Here is a 12,721-nt window from a genome sequence, read left to right on the forward strand (position 1 = left end):
ACATGCGGTGATGTGTTAGCACCCTTGGAGTAAACAAACAACTGTAGTTTATTTTAGCAGGAGCAATTATATGGTTAAAAACCCAAAGATCACTATTGAAAGTTGCAGATTTTTTAATCTCTGTCATTTCCTGTGTTTATGCAATGCATATCTGGCTCAATGTGATACCAAAAAACAACATTTTCACAGGGGGCTTGATGGGCTATAGGGCTTAGGTGACTGGGTTTCTATATTACATTCCTCTCCTGTGCTACTGACAAAAAAACAGGCATATTTTCTCATTTGAAATGGGACTAACCCAACTTCTAGTATAGTTAGGTTCCACTTCAGCCTTTGGGGTTGAGGGGCTGAGAAGGGTTGAAGAGGGGCTGGGTAAGGTCCCACTACTATGCCTGTTCTCTGTCTCCCCACACATCTGATCCTTGTTAGGAATTCTCAAGGCTTGTTAAATGGAGAGATTGACCGTATGGGGACCTTGACGGGTTGGGTTTTTCAATTGCTCTAAGAGGGAGTGGTCTATGAACTACGTCAAGGCCCATGTGAGAAATGAGTTGGGCTGTGTCTCAAATAGTACCCTATTCCCTGCATAGTGCACTACTTTTAACCAGAGCTCTATGGGCCCTGATCAAAAGTAAGGCCTTATATAGGGAATAGAGTACCATTTGAGACACAGCCTGGGTGTGATTACCAAAGAAATGCAACCTATTTCTTTGGAATTTACTGGGGAGGAACTCTGATGTCGAACTGAGGACACTTTTCTAAGTGTGACAGCCTCAGCTGCTTGTGGTCACATCCCACTGCATAACTGACTAATAACGTGCATGATGCAGCTAGACTAGTGAGTCTCAGCGAGGGGGAGAAAACAGATTTCAGCCATGCACGTTCTGAGATTTGGATCCACTCCAGCTGTAATACATTATGATGTACTGCATGACACGTGTGACAAATGTGCACATGTACAGCACTATATTTACTGTCTCTCGTTGTGTGTAAATTCACCATCTTGAACCATATTCAATTAACCACATTGCGAAGAGGAGTATCTCAGTTTTATGCAGAAAACTGCTGCATCGTGTCAGGGATGTCTTAATAAAAGTGGTCTGTCTATTTTTTCTAGGTTATCTTACAACTCAATTTGATGGATCATTATCTTCTGTTGATGGCTCAGAAGAGTCAAGTTCATTGTGTTCTTTTTCTTGAGCTCTGTCAGTAAATCCCTCAAAGCCTTTTCCAGATCAGTGACGGTGTATGATGTATGCAGAGTTGGGGAGTAACTGATTACTTGTAAAAAACAAACTGTAACTGTAATCAAATCTGATTTTTTTTGGGGGGGGGGGTGGTCGCCAAATACAACAGCTTTAAACTTTACAGTGAAATGCTTACTTACGAGCTCGTTCCAAACAATGCAGAGCTAAAAGGTAAGGAAAATATTTGCTAAATAAAAAAGAAGAAAGTAACACAATAAAAACAGTAACGGGGCTTTATGCAAGGAGTACCAGTACCGAGTCAATGTGCAGGGGAACGTAACAACAGCGCATGTGAAGAGTGTGAAAGTGTGTCTATGTGTCAGTCAGTGAGTTTGTGTGTGTGTGTGTGGTGTCAATATGCATGTGTGTGTGTGAGATTCTGCAGTGTGTGTGTGTGTGTGTGTTGGAGTAAAAACTGTAGTTTGAGTAGAGTAAGTTGGTGTGCATAGGGCCAGTGCAAGAGAGTCAGTGCAACAACAAAAAAATATGATAAATATAATAATAATAAAGGAGGTCAATGTAAATAGTCCAGGTAGCCATTTCATTAAATGTTCAGCAGTCTTATGGCTTGAGGGTAGAAGCTGTTCAGGAGCCTTTTGGTCCCAGACTTGGTGCTGCTTGCCGTGCGGTAACAGAGAGAACAGTCTATGACTTGGGTTGATGGAGTCTTTGGCAATTTTTTGGGCCTTCCTCTGAAATTGCCACAGTGATGCACTGGGCCGTACGCACTACCCTCTATAGCGCCTTGCGGTCAAATGCCAAGCAGTTTCCATACCAAGTGGTGACACTTTTTCAATGGTGCAGCTGTATAACTTTTTGAGGATCTGAGGGTCCATGATACATATTTTTATCCTCCTGAGCACGGATAGGCATTGTTGTGCCCTCTTCATGACTGTGTTGGTGTGTTTGGACCAGGATAGGTCCTTAGTGATGTAGACAATGAGGAACTTGAAGCCCTCGAGCATCTCCACTACAGCCCCATCAATGTGAATGGTGGCATCCTCGGCCCTCTGTTTCCTGTAGTCCACGATAAGCTCCTTTGTCTTGCCCATGTTGAGGGAGAGGTTGTTGTCCTGGTACCACACTGCCAAGTGTCTGACACTGCCAGGTCTTAGACCTGTCTCATTGTCATCCGTGATCACGCCTACCACTGTTGTGTTGTCTGCAAACCTACTGATGGTGTTGGAGTCATACACGACCAAGAAGTTGTCGATGAACAGGGAGTACAAGAGGGGACTGAGCACGCACCCCTGAGGGGCCCCCGTGTTGAGGGTCAGCGTGGCGGATGTGTTGTTGCCTACCCTCACCACCTGGGAGAGGCCAGTCAGGAAGTCCAGGATCCAGTTGCAGAGAGAGGTGATCAGTTCCAAAGTCCTTAGCTTAGTGATGAGCTTGGAGGGCACCATGGTGTTGAACTCTGTTGAACTCTGTTGAACTCAATGAACAGCATTCCCACGTAGGTGTTCCTTTTGTCCAGGTGGGAAAGGGCTGTGTGGAGTGGAATAGAGATTGCGTTGTGTGTGGATCTGTTGGGAAGGTATTCGAATTGGAGTTGGTCCAGCGTTTCTGGGATGATGGTGTTGATGTGAGCCATGAAAAGCCTTTCAAAGCATTTCATGGCTACAGACGTGAGTGCTACGGGGCGATAGTCATTTAGACAGGTTACCTTGGCGTTCTTGGGCACAGGCACTATGGGTGTTTGCTTGAAATATGTACTGTAAGTATTATAGACTGGGTAAGGGAGAGGTTGAACATGTCAGTTGCTTACCTCAAAGCGAGCATAGAAGGTATTTAGCTAGTCTGGGTGGCAGGTAGCCTAGTGGTTAGAGTGTTGAGCCTGTAACCAAAAGGTTGCTGGATTGAATCCCTGAGCTGACAAGGTAAAAATGTGGATGTCGATTATGGCAGACCCCGCACATCTCTGATTTAGAGGGGCTGGGTTAAATGTGGAAGACACATTTCAGTTGAATGCATTCAGTTGTACAACTGACTAGGTATCCCCTTTCCTTAGGCTCACGCCACTGGGCAGCTCCCGGTCAGGTTTCCCTTTGTAATCTGTGATAGGTTGCAAGCCCTGCCACATATGATGTGTGTCAGAGCCGGTGTGGTAGGATTCTATCTTAGTTCTGTATTGATACTTTGCCTGTTTGATGGTTTGTCGGAGGGCTTAGCGGGTTTCTTATGAGCATCTGGATTAACGTCCCGCTCCTTGAAAACAGCAGCTCTAGTCTTTAGCTCAGTGCGGATGTTGCCTGTAATTCATGGCTTCTGGTTGGGATATGCACGTACGGTCACTGTGGGGATGATGTTGTCGATGCACTTATTAATGAAGCCGGTGACTGATGTGGTAAACTCTTCAATGCCATCGGATGAATCCCGGAACATATTCCAGTTTGTGTTAGCGGAAAAGTCCTGTAGCTTAGCATCTACTTCATTTTACGACTTCCATATTGAGATTGTCACTGGTACTTCCTGTTTGAGTTTTTGCTTAATATATATAATAATATATCCCATTTAGCAGACGCTTTTGTCCAAAGCGACTTACAAGTCGGCTGGGGCCACTACTTTTACATATGGGTGGCCCCAGCGGGAATCGAACCCACGACGCTTGGCGTTGCAAGCGCCATGCTCTACCGACTGAGCCACACAGGATCACACATTCCTGTGCTTGTAAGCAGGAATCAGGAGGATAGAGTTATGGTCAAATTTTCCAAATTGAGGGCGAGGCAGAGCTTTGTATGCATCTCTGTATGTGGAGTAAAGGTGATCTAGAGTTTTTTTCCTTTTAGTTGCACAGGTGACATGCTGGTAGAAATGAGGTAAATCAGATTTCAGTTTTCTTTCATTAAAATCACTGGCCACTAGGAGCGTCGCCTCTGGATGAGCATTTTCTTGTTTGCTTATGGCCCTATACAGCTCGTTGAGTGCGGTCTTAGTGCCAGCATCGGGTTATGGTAATAAATAGACAGCTACAAAAAATACAGATGAAAACTCTCTTGGTAAATAGTATGGTCTACAGCTTATCATGAGGTATTCTAACTAAGGTGAGCAGAACCTCAAGATGTTCTTAATATTAGATGATCACGCTCCAGATGTTGTTGACAAAGCGACAAACACCTCCTCCCCCTGATCTTACCGGACTCTGCCGCTCTGTCTTGCCGATACATAGAAAACCAGCTAAATGTACAGTTCAACCATGTCCTTATACAGTCATGACTCCGAGAAGAATAGTATATTACAGTTCTTAATGTCCTGTTGATAGGTTAGTCTCGAACAGAGCTCATCCAGTTTCTTCTCCAGTGATTGCACATTTGCCAATAGAACAGAGGGTAGAGGCGATTTATTCACTAACCGCTGTTGTCTCGTCAAGGTGCCAGACTGCCGGCCTCTATAGTGCCGCTTTCTCCTTCTACAAGTGAATGGGATTTCGGCCTGGTCCAGGATAATCAATATGTCTTTTGCCTCCGACTCATTGAAGTTGAAGTCCTCGTCCAAATTGAGGTTAGTGATAGCTGTTCTGATGTCCAGAAGCTCTTTTCGGTCATAGGAAACAATGTCAGAAACATGATGTACAAAAAAGGTAAGATTAGTGCAAAAAAATACACAAAATAGCACAATTGGTCAGGAGCCCGTAAATTGTCTGCTTTCCAAAGCAGCACCATTCTTCAGGTACGTTTTTTTGTAATCATATTACAAATACTTTTGAAAAACTAGATGATTACTTCTTGGATTACTTTTAAATTCAGAAAATATTTTTTAAAGCGGAAAAAATACATTGTGACACCTTTCTGTTTTCTCAATGACATTCAATTCAGCATTGAAAAAGGGTGCACGCTTGAATGTGTTATTTATTCGTCTGATCCCTGTTAAGGGGAAAGTAATCCAAAAGTAATGTAAAGTAATCAGTTTACGTTACTGAGTTTGGGTAACCCAAAAGTTACATAACTGATTACAATTTTGGACAGGTAACTAGTAACTGTAACAGATTACATTCAGAAAGTGACCTACCCAACCCTGGATGTAAAGCATCATTTAGGATGCCACATAGTTTCATTCTGCATGTGACTGTTATGGTGTGTGAAAACATTTTGTCATAAATTTTATCTGCATATTGATCAAACATTACAATTACCATGGTCTAATGTTTACAATTACCATGTAATGTTTACAATTACCAAGTAATATTTACAATTAACATGTTGTAAACATTACAATTACCAAGTGAATCATCCTTGTGTATGCTTCACATGTACATAGTCGCTTACATACTGGTGTCTTGAATGTGATAAATTTAAGATATTAGATGCTGAAAACAACCCATTTAAGAGAAAATTGTGAAATAATTCTTACATTTTTTCAGTATTCTGGATTCTCGACCTGGACTCAGCCCTCCACAGTTCAACATCCATTTTGGAACAGAAAAGTACTTCTTGCGACCTCTCTAAACAGTGTGCATGTTTTGTTTTTCCTTGACTAAACACAAGTCACGTTATTTTATAGATCATATGGAGTAGATGAACTGGATGGGGACCTATAGGTTAAGTGTCACAAACAAAATGATTGTGACTTAGAGGGGTAAAGTTCAGGAGAGGGGAAAGTGCATCACCCTGCTTAACAGAGGATTTTGACGAGGAATCAAAATGGTCTTATTTCTGATCTTGTCAACAATTGTTGTATTAAGCAGCTTTCAGGCTCACATCCTTCCTTTGAATGTAATTACACAGGAGAGAGATGAGTAGGTTCTGTAAGTGCTATACAGTTGGAGCAACACACAGAGAAGTAAAGCTTGGTGGTTTCTTGGAGGTATCAGCATGGTTCTCTCTGTTGAATAAACTGTATAGATACCACATACTATTATAAATCAAATCAAATGTATTTATATAGCCCGTCCTGCTGTCTCTAGAGAGTTGAAAACAGCAGGTCTGGGACAGGTAACACGTCCGGTGAACAGGTCAGGGTTCCATAGCCGCAGGCAGAACAGTTGAAACTGGAGCAGCAGAAGGTCTAATCATGAAATGTGATATCCTCATGGTTTTATTTTATTCACTGTCTTATACAAAACAAATCAGGAAATGTTTCTAATTAAGCCAATGACATATCTGACAAATCTGTTTACTACTAGTTCTGATCAGCATGACTCATGAGGATCATGCCTTGAGGAAGACTCACTTGAGCAAACACCAATGATCAACCTAGCCTCCATGTTGCATTTTCCTCCAGCTACAGTTGCCTCATATCCCCGTAGAGTGCATCTCCTCCCCTTTCGTCTCCTCCCTTCACTCCCCCTCTCTTTTCTTTGTACAGTAGGTCAAGCTCGAGGCCAGTTTCCTCAATAATGCTTGGTATAAAGGAGACTCCTAAAGGTCAGGGCTGTTGAATTAGAAGGTGAACAGACAGGATGAATACAATTAGCAAAGGACAAAAATAGATTTAAACCCTCTGCACCATACATTTTGTATAGTTGGTGGATGTGAAATCTAATTTGCTATTGTGCAAACCTCAGTTACAATGATTCTGTTTATATTAGGTTTTACAAATGTAGAAACATTCTGTTGACAGTGAAGAAGCAATGTATTCACTATAAGAAATATCACCCAGAGAATTATGTCAGATGCCCCAAGTCTAAGAACAAAACACACATTTTCCCTGTTCAAAGTGAAGAGTTTTTACTGAGCTTTCTCATTGTACTACCAGCTGGTACCACATGATTTCAGGGTAGCCTACATGTATTTGATCTAATATAGTAAGATGGGTAGCCGTCCAGACCTAACTGGGGAAGCTGTGGTCCATCACAGACCGACTCTCCATAGCACGCTGTCGGCTCCAGGTACCGCAGAAGAACTAGCCTATCTCTCTGGAAAATGTTGGGGTAACAGATACTGACACACTCTTTGAAAGCTCCAATGGAAACGTGGCTATTTTTAATCAAAAGTCATACTTTCCATACTGTTATCGAAGTGTTTACTTGCAAGTCCATTCTTAACTCGACTAGAGTTAGTCGTAAATTCAAACAACCTTGGCTCAATCACGAACAAGCTAATAGTCATGAAATACTGAACCCTCAAACATGGTGCTTATAAAACACAAAATATCAGTGTTCTAGCCCTTCCATTGCTTATCAGCAGTCTAAGTCTGGAGGACATTTGAACAATAGACTGCCATGCAGATGCAGTGGCAGGCACTGAGAGATTGTGCCAGGTTCTAATGTCACTTTCTCTGAAATGAAAAGTAGTCTCTTGTGTAGCTCCATTGTGTCACCACCACAAATTAACATTGTGACGTGTTTAACATAAAGATAGACCATTACTGAATAAATAAGAGATATCTTTGATATTTGTCTTTTAGCAGATCTCTGTGATTTCATTCTAAAATATAAATATGATTGGTGGAAAGGATTTCTAGACACATACTGTATGCACACCTGCCTGTACAGGCACACAAGCATGCACACACATACATGGCATTGATGCCCATCTAAAACTCGGAGAACCAGATATGGTGTCTCCATGGTAACGAGGATGCTGGTTGCTGTGGCAGCATGGCAGGAAAACATTAGTTAGTTAAGACCTCAGACAAAGAAAGCTGTGATTCACACAAACATATGCTCTGATGCTGAAAAGCATAGTCTGCCCCTGGAGTTACTCTAGTCATTTAGATTGAATAATGTGATGTCTTAACATCAAGACGTTCATTAATCTCCCTTTGTTTAAATGACATCTGCAACAAGAATATCTTCATTCATTCTGTGCAGATGTAAAGACATTGTGAGTACTTAAAGTAACCATGTGCCATAGAGTTATATTATGTTGCTGTGTGGATCATGAAGTGATGAGGTCTTATCTATGTTTAGTGGGTTTCAAAATGTTTTCTAAACGTTTACCAAACTACCAACTATATAACATATTTAAGCATAGATGAGTATGCGCCAAATGCCTTAGGCTGGAATTAAATTGACTCTTATTATGTGTAAAATATAATCATAATTTAAGAGACAATTCTTAAATTGGTTACAGTGCAAACAGTCAGTATATTTGCCTTGTCGTGTAGGCTACGTCTGACTCTGTCATTATCCTGGTCATGCATGCATAGACTTGCCCTGGCACTGGTCAGGGGCTCCCAAAGCGACTGCCTAACAGGCTGAGGAAGGTAATAGTGTGGAACATCCGCTCCATCATCAAGGGACAACAGAACTGTAGGCAGCAATAAGCACACTCTGGGTCCCTTTCACTGATGTGATTTGAAATAAATCAGAGATGACTTGGAGACAACTGAAAAAGCTATACAGATGTAGGATCTTAATTTGAGGCCGTTTGCTACAGCAGGAAAATAATCCCGCAGTAACAGGACGTTAGAATTATTATGTGGATTATAATCCACTTGTGTAGGGGTTCATACATGTTTTGTTATGACTAATCAAGTTTGGAATTTTCAAGTGAAAATTACAAACCTATTTTTGTTGTAATTTTACCCCATTTTTCTTGATATCCAATTGCGATACAATTACGATCTTGTCTCATTGCTGCAACTCGCCAATGGGCTCGGGAGAGGCGAAGGTCGAGTCATGCGTCCTCCGAAACATGACTCGCCAAGCTACGCTTCTTAACCTTTTGAATGTAGGGGGCAGTATTTTGATGTTTGGATGAAAAACATACCCAAATGAAACTGCCTATTTCTCAGGCCCAGAGACTAGAATATGCATATATTTGTCAGATTAGGATAGAAGTTTGATAGTTTCCAAAACTGTCAAAATATTGTCTGTGAGTATAACAGAACTGATGTTGCAGGCGAAAACCTGAGAAAAATCCAAAGAGGAAGTGCCTTCTATTTTGAAAGCTCCCTGTTCCATTGCATGCCTTCCCATTTAAAGGGATATCAACCAGATTCCTTTCCCTATGGCTTCCACATGGTCTGAACAGTCTTTAGACATAGTTTCAGCCTTTTATTCTGAAAATGAGCGCGAAAGATAACATCACGTCAGTGGTGGGTGCCAGCAGAGGTTTTGCTTGCGCGAGCAGCTTGGAGCAGACATTTTCTCTCTCTCTCCTATTGAAAAAGCTAAGGTCCGGTTGAAAGATTATCGATTATTTATTGTAAAAACAACCTGAGGATTTATTATAAAAACGTTTGACATGTTTCTACGAAATTTACGGATACTATTTGGAATTTCCGTCTGCCCCGTCATGACCGCTCGAGCCTGTGGATTTCTGAACATAACGCGCCAACCAAATGGAGGTATATTGGATATAAAAATAATCTTTATGGAACAAAAGGAACATTTATTGTGTAACTGGAAGTCTCGTGAGTGCAAACATCCGAAGATCATCAAAGGTAAGCGATTAATTTTATTGCTTTTCTGACTTTCGTGACCAATCTACTTTGCTGCTAGCTGTTTGTAATGTTTTGTCTGGTGAGAGAGATGTCCTTACATAAACGCTTGGTTTGCTTTCGCCGAAAAGCTTTTTTGAAATCTGACACGGCAGGTGGATTAACAAAAAGCTAACCTGTGTTTTCCTATATTGCACTTGTGATTTCATGATAATTAAATAATTTTAGTAATTTAATTTGAATTTGGCGTTCTGCAATTCAGCGGATGTTGATGAAAATGATCCCGCTAACGGTATGGGTCTGCCAAGAACTCGCCAAGCTGCGCTTCTTAACACCTGATTGCTTAACCCGGAAACCAGGTGCACCAATGTGTCGGAGGAAACACAGTTCAACCGACGACCGAAGTCAGCCTGCAAGCGCCCAGTCTGCCACAAGGAGTCGCTAGAGCGCAATGAGCCAAGTAAAGCCCCAGGCTGTAGCGGTGCCGTAACATTGCGAAGCAGTAACTTTGACCGCTGCGCCAAACGTGAGGCCCCTAAAAGCCTTTTTAAACCTCAAATAACACTACAAGTTTGTTTCCCTGCTTTGTAGGAAAATTCTCAGCAACAAAAGGGTGGCTGGGCCAGGCAATTTCAGCCATATAGTTTTACAATTCTCCCTCTCCTCCTCCTCTCTCTCCCCTTCTCCCCAATCTTTTCCTTGGCTTGGATTTGAAGCTGAACTTTGCTTGTGGGTATGCATTCTTCTTTTCAGACTATTTTGATTTAATCCTTGGTAAAGTTAGGATCTTTACCCAGGTTAATCAAAAACTGATACCTGGGCTCAACGGCATCCGTCTATTATGTTTCTGGACCTACTCACTGCCACAGTCATACTCTGGACCTAGTTTTGTCCCGTGGAATAAATATTGTTTTTCCTCATAATCCTGGACTACTGTACCACCAATTTATTACATCTGCAATCGCAACAAATAATCTGCAAACTGGAAGTCTTTTCCTACTAGCTTGGAAAGACAGTACCGTACAATATCAAAGGGCCCTCACTGCTGCTCGATCATCCTATTTTTCCAATTTATTTGTGGAGAATAAGAACAATCCAAAATATATTTTTGATGCTGTCACAAAGCTTACAAAAAAGATTTCCCCAAGAGTGGATGGCTTTCACTTCAGCAGTGATAAATTCATGAACTTCTTTGATGAAAAGATCATGATCATTAGAAAGCAAATTACGGACTCCTCTTTAAATCTGTGTATTTCTCCAAAGCTCAGTTGTCCTGAGTCTGCACAACACTGCCAGGACCTAGGATCAAGGGAGACACTCAAATGGTTTAATCCTATATCTCTTGACACATTCATGAAAAATAGTAATGGCCTCTAAACCTTCAAGCTGCATACTGTAACCAATTTCAACTAAACTACTGAAAGAGCTGCTTCCTGTGCTTGGCCCTCCTATGTTGAACATAATAAACGGCTCCCTATCCACCGGATGTGTACCAAACTCACTAAAAGTGGCAGTAATAAAGCCAAACCTTGACCAAGAAAATATTTTAAAACTATTGGCCTAGAACATTTTTAGCAAAAGCTGTTGCGCAGCAACTCACTGCCTTCCTGAAGAGAAACAATGTATACGAAACGCTTCAGTCTGGTTTTAGACCCCATCATAACTATCACAACTCAAGGTGAGACCCAGAAGCAGACACAAGAGGCAGATGGTTGGAGTCTTAGATGTTTAATAATCCAAAAAGGAGTATGCAAGAGAATGTTCATGGACAGGCAAAAGGTTAAAACCACATCAGAGTCCAGGAGGTACAGAGTGGCAGGCAGGTTCGAGGTTAAGGCAGGCAGAATGGTCAGGCATGCAGGTACAGAGTCCAGAAACAGGCAAGGGTCAAAATCGGAAAGACTAGAAGGAGAATGCTGGGTGACTTGGACATACAAGACGAACTGGCACAGAGAGACAGGAAACACAGGGATAAATACACTGGGGAAAACATGCGACACCTGGAGACAATAACAAGGACAGGTGAAACAGATCAGGGTGTGACACATAGCACTGTGACTGTACTTGTGAAGGTGGTAAATAACCTTTTAATGGCATCAGACCAAGGCCCTGCATCTGTCCTTGTGCGCCAAGACCTTAGTGCTGCTTTTGACACCATCAATCATGCCATTCTTTTGGAGAGATTGGAAAGCCAAATTGGTCTACAAGGACAAGTTCTGGCCTGGTTTAGATCTTATCTGTCAAAAATATTTCAGTTTGTCTCTGTGGATGGTTTGTTTATTGACAAATCAACTATATGTTTCGGTGTTCCTCAAGGATCCGTTTTCGGAACCACTATTGTTTTCACTATATACAGTTGAAGTCGGAAGTTTTCATACACTTAGGTTGGACTTATTAAAACTCGTTTTTCAACCACTCCTCAAATTTCTTGTTAACAAACTATAGTTTTGGCAAGTCGGTTAAGACATCTACTTTGTGCATGACACAAGTAATTTTTCCAACAATTGTTTACAGACAGATTATTTCACTTATAATTCACTGTATCACAATTCCAGTGGGTCAGAAGTTTAAGTTGACTGTGTGTTTAAACAGCTTAGAAAATTCCAGAAAATGGTGTGATGGCTTTAGAAGCTTCTGATAGGCTAATTGACATCATTTGAATCAATTGCAGGTGTACCTGTGGATGTATTTCAAGGCCTACCTTCAAACTCAGTGCCATTGTCTTGACATCATGGGAAAATCAAAAGAAATCAGCCAATACCTCAAAAATAGAATTGTAGACCTCCACAAGTCTGGTTCATCCTTGGGAGCAATTTCCAAATGCCCGAAGGCACCACGTTCAGCTGTACAAACAATTGTACACAAGTATAAACACCATGGGATTGCGCAGCCGTCATACTGCTCAGGAAGGAGACACGTTCTGTCTCCTAGAAATGAATGTACTTTGGTGCGAAAAGTGCAAATCAATCCCAGAACAACAGCAAAGGACCCTGTGAAGGTGCTGGAGGAAACAGGTACAAAAGTATCTATATCCACAGTAAAATAACATAACCTGAAAGGCAGCTCAGCAAGGAAGAAGCCACTGCTACGGTTTGCAACTGCACATGGGGACAAATATCGTACTTTTTGGAGAAATGTCCTCTGGTCTG

This window comes from Oncorhynchus masou, chromosome 19, assembly GCF_036934945.1.
Source record: "Oncorhynchus masou masou isolate Uvic2021 chromosome 19, UVic_Omas_1.1, whole genome shotgun sequence".
NCBI classification, from domain to species: domain Eukaryota; kingdom Metazoa; phylum Chordata; class Actinopteri; order Salmoniformes; family Salmonidae; genus Oncorhynchus; species Oncorhynchus masou.